The sequence below is a fragment of the Pinus tabuliformis genome, chromosome 9, assembly GCF_031772625.1.
Source record: "Pinus tabuliformis cultivar Carrire ecotype Pingquan chromosome 9, CPIR1, whole genome shotgun sequence".
Classification (NCBI taxonomy): domain Eukaryota; kingdom Viridiplantae; phylum Streptophyta; class Pinopsida; order Pinales; family Pinaceae; genus Pinus; species Pinus tabuliformis.
In genome coordinates this window covers 1,641,962,558-1,641,976,155 of record NC_142307.1, presented here as the reverse complement: position 1 = coordinate 1,641,976,155, position 13,598 = coordinate 1,641,962,558, and positions in this window count along the sequence as shown.

Sequence of the window (13,598 nt, the reverse complement as noted above, 5' to 3'; positions counted from 1 at the left end):
CCCATGCATTCCAGTAGATGGTTGTTCCTTTATATGGACATTGACAATTGCATGAACAAGGCACAAGGTGTAATTACGAGACTGGACCAGATGTAGATTTTGCAGATTGATATCGAGACAGGTACTCATCAAGGAGGTGTGTTGGAATATTAATTCCTACTTTTCTTAGTTGTGACTTTCTATGTAAAGTGTCTGTTCTTATTCTATAGGAGTAGTTTCCCTAGTTTGGTGTGTGGCTGAGATATTCTCTCAACCAATAGATTGTGTGTCCAAGATAGTTTTCCAATGTTGAGACAATACTCTTTTATATATGTAATTTCATATTTGATTAATGTGATAGAGATTTCCATTATGGAAATTTAACAATTTTTAATACATTTTCTTTTCCTCAATACAATTTGTAAAGTCATAAAATTGTGAAGTAAAATGTTAAGATAATGTTTGAGGGTCTTAACATAATCACATTTTTTTTTCTTTTGCTTTTGTAGGTTTTCATTTATAGTTATACACCATATATCTTATTTTTGAATGGGTAAGATAAAGTTTTATTTATTTAGAATATTAAGAGGAAAAGGAAAGACAAAGATCTATTTATTTAGAACTATAATATGCGTATAATTATTTTTTTTGTAAGCTTAGAAGGACTACATATTCATCATGTTCAATATATCACCTCGAACAAGGCAAGGAATTGAATGTGTGACTTCACATCAAGGAGTTCCTTAACAAAGCACCTCATCACTGCCTATCCAAGACCCTGTGGACTATGATATCTGTATAATTAAAAACCAATGAAAAATAAAAAAAAGAAATAGTTATTCCTAAACAAAGCATATGTTTAAATTTGCATGTAAAGCTATAGATAAATTTTTTTAGATTTATAGACAATGAATATGTGGATTGTAGCCAGCTCATCCAACACCTAGAGGGAAAGAAACAATCCCACCATTTTCACAATTTTTCTTCAATTTATAGGAACATGGATACATTGAAAGCTACACTCATTCTTATTTCACATATTCATGACTTCGAACAACTTTGATCAGATTTAAAATTAGGACCTATTTTAAGATGTATCTCAAATAACACTCAGGTATAAAATACACAATAGAGAGGAAATTTGTCATGGCTAAAGGAACTATCCACAATGATTAACGTCTAGAACACCCATTTTCCTATGCGAGGTCCTTATTTTCATTTTTAGCCATGCTTTAGGTCCCTACACCCATCAATAATTATTAAACCAAATAATAGTATCCATATACCATATCCCAATAAAGCACTCATATGTTGCGATGAGGACTCAATTATGGATCTTGATCCCAATAAAATCTAATAATATCGCAAGGTACTTGTTTCCACTCATCAAACATGTTGAAGGCCTTAGAACCCATCCTTAGTGGGAAAAAACTCATAACGGAATCCATATCCAACATTGGTGCCAAAGACCCCTAATAGAGCGTCAGTGTTGATATTCATATGTGTTGTTTCTCGAAATTGAACCTGAGAAGTTAAATTTAGGGCATAAGGCTTGAGCATTTTCCTCCCATAACCATAGTTCTAGAGCTTTAGAAAACATTAATTGAGGACATAAGCCCTTTTCTTCCTACATTTACCATTCCTAGACCTAAAAGGTAATTTCCAATGTGCAAAAACTACTCTTGTCACTTATATCCCACTCTTGTGCTAAAGAACCTCAATCATGGCCCAAAGAATGATTCATATTTTATTATGGAATGCATTTTGGTTTAATCATAGAACTCATATCCCTCTAGTAGGGTAGATATACCATACAAAAGTGTCATGTAGTCATATTAGAATGCATCAATTGTTATAGCCATATAACCTTTGTGGATAGTTATAAATTATTCATGGTTACTAAGACCAACAAGCATCATTTAGGACATAATTCCCATTACTATTTGCTTGTGACCTTGGATATATCTATAGATGCATTCATGGCTTAGAATTAGCTTAGTGTTTACGCCCATAACATCATTGGAGGTGATTAGTAACCAACATAGGTTAGATGTGTAGGTTCAATAATTCTTCTATGATGTTTAATCTTGCCAAAAGCAAGGATACAAGATATAAGATCTTGTTTCCAGCCCCTTGCAATGGTCATGGACTAAAGACCCATTTATGATGTACAAGACAAGATAATGACACTTGTATTAAAATTAGGATTATTTTTTTCTATCCCCATTTCACCACTTTTGTGCCTTAACATTCATTTCCAGTGGAAAAGACATATTAATGTTCCTTGTTCCCACTTGGAAGGTAGAGAACCTTATAAAGTTCTTGTGTGGCAGTTTAAATACTTTCTTTAGGCTATTGATCTCAAGAAGCTGCAATAAGATTCTAAGACACTCATTTTTAATCTGTTATGATGTTCAAGGTTGCATAAATCATCCATGTTCCATGTGGTGGTTTGAGGATATGTTCATGGTGCTTGAGCATTAGAAGCTATCTTTAAGTCAAGATACTCTTTTTTCACTTCCCTAACCAATTTCAAGAACCTGAGAATTTTTTTTCCAACCATGATTATGGTTAGGGCCTTGAAACTCATCTAGAGTGTATGAAACATCTTAATGGAACCCATATCCAAATCCTAGGTAAATGGACCCCTTACAAGGAGTTGTTCCACAATGTCTAGGGATTTTTTTATGATTTTTGAGCTCAAAAAGGTTCATTTAGTGTTTAAGGCCTTTATTTAATCCCTTAACCATGTAGCATAATCTAGAGCCATTTTCAACTCACAAAATTTACCCATGACTTCCATATTCCACTCAAAGGCTTATAAAGATCCCCTAAAAGGAACTCATGTGTTCATAAAAGAACTCCTTCAATGATCTTAAGCTTAAAAGCATTAAAGAATATATTGAGGGACTTGTTTCCCACCCTTAACCATGTTTAAGTCCCTATGACCCATCCTCATTGTAAAAAGACTACTAATGGAATCCATATCCAAACTTGATGCCAAATACCCCCTAGAGAGGGATTTTGTTGTAGTTTGTAGGGGTTTTTCATGGTTATTGTGCTCGAATAGTGAGATCTAAGGAAAATTCCCTATTCATTACTTGGTCAGTCATGAATCATTATTTCTTCCACTACCATTCATGTACGATACATGTGCCATGAGTAGAGTAGTCAAACTTGTATTCATGGTGTACACATGGTTATGGGGGAAATAAGGTGTGGAGTGTACAGGAGTACACCAAAATATTTAGAAAGATGGCCATAATGTCAGGTATCTCCCTAAAGAACCCAAATATACTCATCAAGTATCTGAGGGGCTACACACCCATTTTTGCAAGCCAAAGATTATGTTCAAACCTAGATCACTAAACGAGGCTTCTGTACAAGAATAATACCTAGAGAACATAGGATAAAAGAAAGGGAAATCAAGTGGTTCAAAGCACAAGGAGTGCTAGAATTCTTCTGAGGTGATGAGAAGAGGAAAGGGGGAGAATACAATAAGGAAAAAAACAAAAAAAATAGTGAAATATCATAACACCCATTATAACATTGATCGTGATATAGAGGAGAAGTGTTGAAAGTTCTATCAATAGCTTAACTAAACAACATAAAGAGAGATGAAAATAAGAAGAATAGGATGTTGATTGATTCAAGTAACTAGGTTGAAAACATATCAGACATGGATGAGAAGATCATTTGTACATTAGTGCAAAAGGAGGTGAATCTGAGTATCCTTCAATGACATGGAGAGAACAAAATGATTAGACTCGTCCATATAAATATTCATGTCAGTAAGATAAGTATTAATGCATTTTTGACTCAAGATTAGAGGAAAATACTTTTGCAGCAGAGCTGGTAAACAAATTGGGATTGGAAGTTCATGATAATCCAATAACATATCCATTGGTATGGGTAAATAAAGATGCAAAAATAAAGGTAACCAAATAGTGCAAAATAAATTTAGCTATCATTCTGGATTTTATTTAAGAAGTAGAACAAAAAGTATTTCCCCGTTATGTATGTGGAGTGGTGTTTGTAAGTCCCCATATGTACATGCAGGTTTCAATCATCATGCAAAGAGATCACTAGTACAACCTCATCAAATATGGAAAGTCCTTCACCATCAACGTGCATAAGGGCAAGCCCAAAATTTCACTAGTAAGTGACAACCAATCCAAGAAATTGATTAGTTCAAGCAAGAAGTATGTTTTACTATTTTTAAGAGAAAATAAATCTATAGAATAGTCGGTGACAGAAAATTCATCCATAGATGGGTGCATGAATAAACAAAAAAACAATTGAAAGAGTTTCTACAGGAATGAAAGGATGTGTTCCAGGAGCCTAAAGGGATACTGATAATGACGGTAGTGGAACAAGAGATCTAGCTATTGCCAGAATCCCCATTACTAAACATTTACCTGTATTGGCAGTCCATTATAGAAGAGAGGGAAATGAAGAAGCAGTTGCAGTGGATATTTGAATAAGGTGTCATTTGATCAAGTACCTCAGCATGTTGGTAACCCAACATCATTATGCCAATGAAGGATTGGAATTGGCAGATGTGTATTGATTGAAAATAATTAAACAAAATTAGACCCAAGAACAGGTACCCCTTTGCCAATACAGATAGTATGTTGGATTAATTACAACAAGCCAAATACTTCATGAAGCTAGAATTAAAGTTTGGATGTCACTAAGTTTCAATCAATTAAGAAGATACATGGAAGATTACCTTCAAAACTAGGAATGTTTTGTATGAGTGATTAGTCACATCATTTGGCCTACGTAATGCACTAACTAAATTTAGAAGGTTAATCAATGATATATTGTACCATTTTATAGATTCATTTATTATTTATTGTTTGGATGATATATTGATATACAGTTTTACTTGGGATGAGCACATCTCACATTTGACGTAGGTGTTAGAGACATTAAAGAAGAATTGTCTGCTATTAAATCTCAAAAATTTTAGTTACCATGGTAGTATTTGATGTATCTGGGGTATGTGATAGGTGGAGGAGAGATAAAGATAGTTCTTCCCAAGATGGATGCCATTAAGAAGTGGTCAGTGCCTACTAATGTTTCTATGGTCAAGAGTTTCATTAGGGAAGAATAATACCTAAGGAAATTCATAGTCTCATTTTCAACAATAGCAGCACCACTCCACACCATAATGGAAAATGGTAAGAGTTTTAAGTGGGCAACGTTTTTGCAGAGGGTCATTGAGGAGTTAAAGGATAATTTTACTCAGGCACAAGTTCTAGCATTTCCAAACTTACAGTAGCCCTTCGAAGCAAAGTCAGATGTGAGTGGGTATCAAATGGGAATGGTCTTGATGTAGGGAGGAATTCTTGTATGCTACCATTATGAAGTATTTCATGGGGAAGTTCTTAAATACCTTAGTTATGGAGATCTATACCCTTATGAAAGATATGAATAAGTGGAATAATTATATGATGGGAAAAGAGGTAGTAATTTACACAAATCACTAGCCACTATAGTTCCTTCTAGCCTATAGTAAGCTACAACAAACCAAGCATTACAAGTGGGTGGGGATTCTACAACAACTTCATTTAGTTATAAAGTTAAAGAAAGAAAGCACAAGAAATTTGGCCAACATGCTTCAAAGGCAACCGACATCAAATATCACAACCTGGGAACTCTTATACACATAGATTCATTCACACATGATGGATACAAAGATACATGTTTAGAGGATAAAGAATTTAAGTAGGTGTTTTAGTAGTTGCATATCCATAGTCATGTGGAGGATAGTGACAACACAATTTACTACCATCTCTAGGATGGATTATTCTACATTCTAGGTAAGTTATGTGTTCTTGGAGGTGAGTGACTGTAGCTAATTAGAGAATTTCACACCTCAAAGGTTGCAAGGAACTTTGTTGTAGGGAAGACAATGGCCAACTTGAAGAGGTACGCATATTGACCCAAGATGAAATAACAAGTATCTAGGTTCATAATAGGATGCATGCTTTATTGTAATAGAAAGCCTCATAATAAGAAGAGAGGTTTACATCATACCTTACCTATACAAACTTGGGCTTTGGTAAGAATTTCCTTGGATTTTGTGGGATGTTTACCAACACTACGAAGGTATAAAACTACTTGTTCATGGTAGTTTATAGATTCAACAATATGTGTGTCTTATTGTCCTATAAAAAGATCATTAATAAGTAAGAAGCATCAAACTTGTTCCTTGAATAGGTCTATGTGCACTTTCGAATACCAAGGAGCATCATTTTAGATAGGGAAATAGTATTTCTTAGTTCATTTTAGAATAAATGATGGGAGAATAAGGACATAAGCTTGAGTAGTTCTATAACATTCCATCCATAGACATATGGGAAAACATAGTATTCAACATGACTTTGGTACAAGTTTTGAATGGTTGTGGTTAGAAGCATCTGAAGACTTGGGATGAAAATATGGTATATATCTAACACTCTTATAATAGAGAATTCCACACTTCTACTAGTAAGACCCAATTTGAAACTTGTTTTGGACATTTTCCACCTTCACCATTGGATATTGAATGTGGGCAACAACAAGGAGTGAGGGAGGATCTTACAGGGGATTCCTTAAGGGCCAAAATATTTGTTAAGAAGATAAGAAACATCCACATATAGGTACATGATACATTTCAGAAGCCGAAAGAAAAATATAAGGACTCAGCATAGAATAAATAAGTCCTTCAAGGTGGAATACAGATTATGGTTAGCATTGAACAAGGAGAGACTATAGGGTTCTGGTAATAAAAGTAGGGGAATGAAATATATTCTCGTTGAGATACTAGAAAAGATGCAATATAACACCTATCGACTCAATGTACCCCAATACAATTTTATTTACTTACTGCTAAAAGTATACAATCTGAAATTCTATGAGCCTTCCATGGTAAATCAGGAATGGGAATGAGTCCTACCTTTTGTAGAAGACTTGGCACTAGATGTTGAGGAAGATGTTAAGAAAGGATACAATTTTACAAAAGAGGTCTCAAACTACAAGGAAGGGGGAAACATGACCTTTGGTATATTGGGTCGAAAGGAAAAATTTCAGGAAAGGCTATATGGTACACCTAAGAGAAGGTGGAGCAAAATTTCCATCACTCCAGTTAGTAGAATATTTCAAGGAAAACAAGCCTCCTAAAATGGAAACGTGTGATCTATATTGGATACTTATATTGTTTTTCTTCCATGTTTATGCTTTTAGATTGTAAAAGGTGGAGGAATTAGCTCACAAGACCACTCTTACCAATGGGACACAATTTGGAAATTGAGGTCTAGAACCTTATGAGAGGAGTTTTAGGCATTAGACAGATGTGTTTTGGGATAAAACATTACCGCATAAGTGTTACAACATTTTTCACTATTCTACACACCAATACCTTTCCAGAAATTCAAGAATCACCTAAATTGGATTCCATATGAAAAAGTTATATGACTCAGAAGTTGACCTTCCTATTTTGACCACCATAATTCAGGAGGATGACATGTAAGGCCCCATTATTCATATGAACTGGTATATCCACATGAAAATTAGGAATAAGTCTCTAGAAGAGTCGATATTGCAACTCTAGTTAGGAGTTGACCAAGCAAAACTTAACCACTAGTAGGTTATCAGGTTGTGTTATAACTAGACCACTAGGAGGAAAAGGGGTTCCATTATATTCAAGTGAATTTTGTTCCATTTTTTAGTAGAGTACCTGAGAGTGGATAGGGAGGGATAAAAAGTAGAGGATTTTTGCATTGTAAGAGCCCACATGCCACAACCGTCACTTCTTTGTACTTGCATCCATTTCTGTTCAGAGAAATAGAGCAGTGTGACCTCACCTTCGAACTAGGTGTTTTACCAAAAGGGTTTCCCAAGTTATATGTTGTCTTAATTTGTGGTTCGTAAGTTTTATTTAATTTTTCTCTATTTTACACATAATTATAATTTTCATGCATAGAAAATAAACAATAATTTATTGATTTAAAAATATAAGAAGAAATAAATGCCCATAGTGTAGATTTTTATATTTTGGATATATTTTATTAGATCTATTGGGATGAATTGTCCAATGGAATATCCATGGTAGTTGATGGATTACTTCCCATGAAATATTGTTGTTGCAATACCTTTTCAATGTTATTTGTGATTAGGAAGATAAATTTTGTCAATTTCTTATTCTATTTAATCATTTTTAGGGTGGGAAGTAGATGAAATCAAGCAAGAATATTTATTAATAGAAAGCATTATCCCCATATAAAAGTTAATGAATTAATAGAAATAGTAAATTTGGGTACGAAAAATCATAAGAATCCGTCAATGGAAACCTTAAATCCTTCGACAAAAGATGCCATATTGGCCTCTATTTCATCACCATAAGTGAAGCATATGAATCCAATGAAGCTCATTCTAATTCAAAAATCAAATCAACCTCCAACAATTGTTCCATCAACATATGACACTTTACTTGAAGAAATCATGGAAATTTTACAAGAAATTAAGTATATGGAGGGAGAAATTAGGGAGTCCAATTTTGTGCAACCTTCCCATGAAGAAGATCTTATGGTGCAATCCCATGATGAACAATTTTATTTATCATGGTGACCACCAACATGTCTAGTGCACCCCCAATCATAACATTCAAAAGGATGAATTATTGTGATATTTTTGTAATTTTCAATAATGTATCGATGAGGACTTCTAGAATTAAGGTCCACCTTCCTTACATAATGCATTTAGTGCATGAAAAATAAATTTTAGATGCATTTGTGTGGAGAAAAGTGGTGTATTATTCCTTGAAGGTAAGGTAACGAAAATATCTATGAATGGGTAGTGCAGCAAAAATACTAAATATTATATTAAATTAAAAAATGACACATCTAAACGTCAATTATTTTTATCCTTGTTAAAATTACATGATTTAGCTATTGTTAGGAAAATTATAGGAATAAGGATGGTTAAAAGCTAAAAAACTGCTAAGCATGTTGTTATAAATATTTAGGTTGCTTTTAATACAATTGGAAAGAATACTTTCTCAAAATATTATAATGCAACATATCATATATAGTAAAATTCAATTGTAAATGAGACCACAAAGCAACATCACCTAATCAAACACACATTTAATGGTTTTAAAGTAAGTGAAAAAACTCAAAGGTATTCTATTAGAAGAGAAATCCTTGACAACCTAGGTCAAATAGATTATTGGGCCTTCATTGGTAGTTTTTATTATTTCATCATGAAATTAATTAAAGTTATTAAGCAACTAACCTATAATTTTTTCTAGTCATTCATCTAGAAATAAGTCTCTCCTAAGTTGAGAAGTATATGTATTGACCATGAATCCAACATTAAATATTTTGATGAAATTCCATTGATATAAATCTATGATATATTTAGGAATGAGCCCAAGGAGTTGAACTTGCACCAAAGATCTTTCAAAAAATTCAAACCTTCATATGCTATAATATGCATAGATTGTGACACATGTTGTTTTAGGTACAAAATAGAATTTTGTTAGTATTATCTCTCTCTCTCTCACACACACATCCATTTTTTTAGTTTTTGTACTAACATTGTGTAGGAATGCCCAACCATACTAATACCAATTTCATAAATAGACTTTGCTCATGATATCACATGTCAAAGCCCTAATAGGAAAAAATATTTTTCGAAATCCTATTTAGATGGGACATGTCCCAAGTGCAATAAATTTCCATTAATAAGGTTATGCATTCATGAAAGTGAGGAGCATGAATGGTGCAATATGCTGGTAAATATGGAAAGTTAAAAATAATGTTACTTATGAACTACATAGTTGGAAAGAAAGAAAAATATAACATTGGTGATAGCCACAGTCAGTGTTATATACTTAAAGTGAATATATTCTTTCAAATTACACTTAGAAATCTTACAAGTAGATTTAAGAGGTTATATTGTAACTATGCCATAATTTCCATTAGGTGTGAGTACATGATTTCATCTATGATTTTTTCCCAAAAGCCCAAAATTATATTCAACATATCCATGTTATAGGATGGTAGTATGAGTAGTTTGAAATATCAATCTAGATTAGCACAACACACACACACACACACACACACACACACATATATGTGTTTGTGTATAATGAAATAAACATATCAATCATCTCAACATCAACATCATCAATTTCTACATGCTAACGCTACTTACAAAAGTAACAATCACAATGGATGCATAACGATCACATATACAACTGACATGCATGCATGACAAACACATTCCACCCATCTAGTCCAAGTGTTGAACCTGAGCGCTCTAATACCATTTTGTAACCACCCCTTCCATATCCACCCAGTTTCATCGGCTTTCTAGGGTAAACATAAGAGGAAGAGCTACTATGACATGACATAACCTTGTAGCTCTCATTAAGGAAGTGTGATTGATTGTGGAAGAAAAATTTACATATCATAACATCCTATAGGGACTACAAGTCATTGAGAGGTTCAGAAACCACCCCAAGTGGCAAAAACCTGAGTTGGACACCCTTTTCTCTAACATGGGTCCCAAAAGGCACTGGCAACAAGCCCTCTATGTTTTTGGAAGCCTCCAACGGCATGCACAAGCTTGCATCAATGCAGTTGCAACCAAATTTTTCTAATTCAGAGGTATCGATCCTGGATTTTTAGCCAGCATTTAAGGCTAGCCTCCAAACCATTTCCTAGAACTTAGTGAGACTTTCCAGAGTCATAAAAGACATCAGGACAAAGATATTCACACAAAATTTGATCAAGGACTTAACCTAATTAGGTATAACCATGTCAATCATTTCGTCAAACACATGGAAAACATGTAAGCTATAAGTCATGAATGCATATTTAAGCATAAGGGTATGATACTTATTTGAGAATCATAAAAAAGGTTTAATATTAGCTCATGCATTCATAAATCATTCATCAACAAGAAAAACATATCAAAGGTGATAGCTAGAACTAATTATGAAACCATACATATAACTAGCATATAACCAAAATAATAACCATGATAGAACAACCATCAAAGCCATATAATAACAAGTACAATTACTCATGAAAGTACAAGAGTAAAATATCTCTTATTAACATATGAAAAACCTAACCAAGTCAGGTACGTCCACGTACCACTCGACCATAGATCAGGTTAAACCAAATCTCTCTTTCAGCCAATCAATCCTGCACCATATTCTGAGTGTGAATGTGGGATCTCATGGAATAAACTAACCAAAACCAAATCGGGGATTCCAGATGCCAACCACCTTAATCCTCAACCAATGATTCCACCTCATTTTCATATATCACTAACACCAACTAGATTAGTCCCTACCTAAGTTTTCCATGGCTCCAGGAACTAGTAACTCAACCCACAACCTTCCAGGGCTCTAGAGGGGTTTTCTAACCCAGCTCTATGACTAATAACTCAGCCCACCAAGGGCTCCAAAGAATTTTTAAACCTAGGATCCAGGACCAGTAACTCAACACAAGCTATTCCAAGTTTTCCAGTGCATTTCTTCATACCCACAGCCATAAGGAATTCCAAGCACCAATCAAAAAACAAATTAATGGAAAAACCCAAAACACCATGGCTATCGAAGAAATGGAAAGGCTAGTTAAAACCACTATCAATTTAGACAATCCTCCATGCCAATGACAAATCATAACTAGAAAATAACATGCATATACTATGCATCCATAATCAGCAAGGAAAATCATACATGTAACCTGTTACCTAAAAATCAATCCAGTTATAGTTTTTGATCCACCTATTACCTTGCACTTTCCTCTATTTTTTTCCTTCTTTCTCCAGATCCAATGAAAATTAGAGTGCTCCAAGCATGCTGTAATAATGCTCGAAGATTTCTCTAAGTTTTCAAGAGTATGATAGAGATAATAGAGAGAGAGCTCCACCATAGAACTCCAGGAGCTCCGAATTGATACTCATAAGCCTTTTTATCATTGAGGCCTCTATTTTCTTCATTTTTTCTTAATTTCCCTTCAATTTCCTCTTCATGCACTTTTGTGACCTTTTGTCTCCCTTTTCTCCTATTTTCCATTATTTTCATAAATTAACTGCAAACTAATGCCACTTTTCCTTTTCCAATACCTTTGCCAATTTCCATAGCCATTTATTAGCCACAAGTGATCCCCATCACTATGTTTTTGTCCAACATTCAGCTTGGAATATGTTTCCTAATACCTTAGTTATTATTTTTATTTATTTACATAGGAAATCAACCAGGGAATGTTACAATATCAAATATTGCACAAAAAAACATTATCAAGGTTTTAGGATAGCTTCTTAAAATTAACAATTCTATGGTAGTTATTATCAATGTATTTTTTCAAGTGGACCCAGTCATGCTTGTTTTAATTACTCTATCATTTTTTTAAACAAGTCTTGATCAAGGTTTTACACCTCAATTAATTTTTCTTATTTATTCTTTCCCACAGTTCCTTTTCTTCTACTCTTTCACGCCCAGTAGAACATCAAGACCAAAACAAAAAAGGAAAAAGAAAAAAGAGAAACCATCATAACAATCCACAGACAATTCAAGAAACATCATGGCCATGCTCCATAATCAACAAAAGATAATAAGAAAATTTCATCACCAGATCATGCAATTATACTTCTACCAACACACCTCACTTATTAAGTCATTCACAACTCACTTCCTAAGGTTTGTATTCCTCTCTATACTACATATTATTAGTTATGGTGTCTAGAATTTATACGTGTTTCCTTGTGTGCAACAACTATCGGGTCCTTCCCCCTTACATTTTTGTGCCTTTCAACTATCTCAACACATCATGTAAGTATATTTTTCTTAAAATAATGAATTCATAACAACATATTCATTTTAATTACAAATTCGATGATACTTCATATGTGCCTACAATAAAAGTTCATATTGAAGATCTTTAAAGTACTTCTCTGGGGTACGATTAATTGGTAGCATGGTACACTTACCATGTTGGCAGAACACGTATGAAAATAGGCATAGGTAACACTCATTCCAATATCCCATTAGAATTATGTTTATCAAAGTCTAAATTTCTGAATATTATATGCCACATTTTCCTTTGCTCCTCCACTAAGTTGTCGACCTATTCATGGTCACATTTTTACCATTATCCACTATCATTCATTTATCTCATGTTAGGACAATAGACTCATTGGAATATTTAAACATACACATGTTTTGTTGTATAGACATAACATATGTGTGTGTGTGTGTGTGTGTATATATATATATTATGATGTCACTCTTCAACTTATGGTATTTTCCAAAACTTTTAAAGAAAATACATCATACCAGCGAAATCTAGGTTAAGATTTTTCTCCTCATGGTTTAAAGTTCTATGTTTTGGCCTTAATATTTTTGCATTTCTGCTAGATTGCATCAACCAATCTATCCTACATCAACTCATATCAAATATTCTCTTGTCATTTTTTATTCCAATCAAACATAACTTCTTCTTCTTTTCAATTTTGAAGTGGTTATAACATAGACCAATTAGTGAACCATTCAATGGTTCCATGATACAAATTTGTAACTCATAACAATATGATGCTCACTAAATCTATTAGGT